The following is a 3,166-nucleotide window of genomic DNA, read 5'->3' as shown; positions in this document are numbered from 1 at the left end:
GAACATTAACACTAACCAGAACATTAACACTAACCAGAACATTAACAGTAACTAGAACAGTAACACTAACCCAAAACACTAATACTAACCAGAACATTAACACTAACCAGAACATGAACACTAACCATACCATACCATACCAATTTATTTATATAGCACTTAAAACAGCAACAAGGCCAACCAAAGTGCTGTACAAAAGAACCAAACATGCACAGCAGACAGGAAAACATAAAATAGAAATACAGATACAAATAGCAGCAGAAGCTAACTAAAATGGCCAACAGAGTAGAGAACAGACCGGACCAAAACAAATCACACCGTGTTAAAGGCAAGAGAATAGAAGTGGGTCTTCAAGCGAGACTTAAAGACTGAGAGTGTGGGAGCCTGCCGGACACTCAGTGGCAACTCATTCCACAGTTGTGGACCAGCAACAGAGAAAGCCCTGTCACCTCTGAGCTTACGACGGGTTTCTGGGACTGAGAGAAGCATCTGGTCTGCTGACCTCAGAGAGCGCGGTGGGACATATGGCTGCAGAAGATCAGTGAGATAGGATGGGGCGGAACTGTTCAGTGATTTAAAAACATACATGAGAATTTTGAAATGGACCCGAAGGTGAATGGGTAGCCAGTGCAGGGAGGCCAAAACTGGCGTGATGTGCTCTCTATAGCCTGTACCAGTTAAAAATCGGGCTGCAGCATTTTGGACCAGTTGTAGACGAGCAATGGAGGACTGACTGATTCCAAACAGAAGTGAATTGCAGTAATCAAGCCTAGATGTTATGAAGGCGTGGATCACTGTCTCGAGGTTCTTTTTGGAGAGTATAGGCTTCAGCTTAGACAGCCGTCTCAGCTGAAAAAAACAGGATTTGACCATCATGTTTACGTGACTGTTGAGTTTTAAGGACGGGTCCATTATCACCCCCAGATTAGTCACCTTTTGTTTCTCTAGCGGGGCTAGAGAGAAAAGGTCAATGTCATGGTTCATGAGTGAGCCACTGGGATGGAACAGCATGACTTCAGACTTCTTCTCATTGAAGCTTAAGAAGTTTAAAGCCATCCAGTCCCGGATGTCAGCCAGGCAGTCAAGAAGAGGCTGAATAGAGCGTGTACCATTGTGTCTTAGGGGGAAGTAAATTTGACAGTCATCGGCGTAGAAGTGAAAGGGTATGTTGTGTTTCCAGAAAATAGCACCTAGTGGCAGCAGGTATAAAGAAAACAGAAGGGGACCAAGGATGGACACCTGCGGTACCCCAAATTTAAGTGCTGACGAGGCTGAACTAAAATCTTTGATGTTGACACAAAAGGTTCTGTCAGAGAGGTATGATCTGAACCATTTGAGGGCTGACCCCATGATGCCCACCCACTGCTCTAACCTAAACTCAGTTCTCCACCTCACTGAACCATCACCTCTGGAAGCTTCAACTGAGCTGTGCGAAAACGTTCTAAACTTCTTTTTAGAAAAAAATGTGAACACCCGGGCTCTCATTTCCCCTCCAGCTCATGATCTGTCCATCACATCCCAGCGTGTTGCTGTATTTGACCATTTTGAGCCCATCTCTGTTTTCTCTAGAGCAGGTCATGTGCAGCATGAAACCATCTGGTTCCCCCTTTGAAAATAAAATGGTATGGTATGGTATTTACTAATGTACCTCAGGCCTGAGGATGTGCATTGCTCCAGGTCTAGCACCCCCTCATTTTCAGCAGCTTCTCTGAAGACCTGCCAGTCTGTACATGCGAACCAGTATTTCGGTATGGGGCCACTATTCTGCATCCAAGATTTAACTTTCTTTGTACCGGTCTGGAGCGTCTCAGCGGGGGGAGGTAAACGGGAGCCAGGAAGATGGAGATATGATCAGCGAATCCTAGGTGGGGGTGGAGTTTGGCTTTGTATGCATCTTTTACGTTCGTGTAAACATGGTCCAGCATGTTGTTTCCATGTTTTGGTATGCCCACATGCTGGTAAAATCTTGGCAGACAGTTCTTTACATTTACATGATTAAAGTCACCTGTGTAGGGCTGTATACCGAACCAAGGTTATTTTATGGCACCGACCGAACTGCGTCGGTTGGTGTATGGATTGAAACGTCACTCTTCTTTCGGTGTCAAGTTTCGGTATTGGCTGTAACGTGTCACGTGGTTTCAGCTTGCAGGCAGGTTAAACACCAGACATATGACAAACAGACTACGTGTTTTCATCCAGAGCTGTATGGAGCTGACTTACAACCAATGACTATGGAGCTGGTTCTGCCCACAGACGGGGTTCACATGTGGAGGCTGCATGGTAGAGGTAAGTTGAACTGTAAAGGATGTTGTTGATCATTTAAACTTTTATCTCTCAGCCTAGATAATGGTTTTTGATCAATAATAACACAACCATGTTATTGTTGATGTTTTGTGTTCTCATGTCAATTAGGGAGATGATCAGAGTCCAAAACCACAGAGAAGATTCAGGCAGAGACACAGAGGTACAGAAGTCTGCATCAACCCTGACCTGCTGGTGGAATGTGAGGGACACTATGTCAATGTAATCAAACTTGACAACCAGGTATCTGTGTGTGCAACAACCATCATCCACACCCTCAGAGTCAACATTTCCTACTGCTGGAGACACCATCAGCCAGGGGCGGACTTGTTTGTGTCCAGAGAAAGCAGACATGTTGATTTTTCGGAAGAAACATTGTTCAGTGAAAAGATCCTCGGTATGTAGCAGTAAGCATTAGACACTGACATGTCACTGGTTTGTAACAGTTCTTTTGATTTGAAATTATTTGTTTATTTTTATGAAAGAAATTTGTTTGGAATGGAAAAATACCAAAATTAAAAAAACAAGACTCACGATTTGTACTGTAATGTAATTTTCTTCTTGTTAGAATTGATATTGATTACAAAATTGGTACAGAATAAAAGAACCGTCCAGGAACCAACACCGAAGTGAAGGTACCAACATCGATACCGATACTGAATTTTTTAGAAAGGTGCACCTCCAGATGCAGGAAGAGGGCCACTTGCATCATGAAGGACCCCACTCACCCAGCACACACACTTTTTGTCCTGATCCCCTAAGGGCAGGAGGTTGAGTGGCATTAAGTGCAGAACCACTAGACTGAGGAACAATTTCTGCCCTGCAGCTGTTAAGACTCATGAATCCCTAACTAGAATAATCACTT

At 44.0% G+C, this 3,166-nt stretch overlaps 1 protein-coding gene across 1 annotated transcript in view; it reads right to left on the bottom strand.

The window, feature by feature from the left end:
• podxl (podocalyxin-like) overlaps positions 1-3,166 on the bottom strand; it is a gene marked incomplete at its 5' end in the record, with an annotated part of 33,599 nt that overhangs the window by 607 nt on the left and 29,826 nt on the right.

Source organism: Nematolebias whitei, chromosome 22 (genome assembly GCF_014905685.2).
Source record: "Nematolebias whitei isolate Nwh7 chromosome 22, NemWhi1, whole genome shotgun sequence".
Lineage (NCBI taxonomy): Eukaryota > Metazoa > Chordata > Actinopteri > Cyprinodontiformes > Rivulidae > Nematolebias > Nematolebias whitei.
Note: the sequence above shows the minus strand (reverse complement) of the source record. Positions and strands in the feature narration are given on the sequence as shown.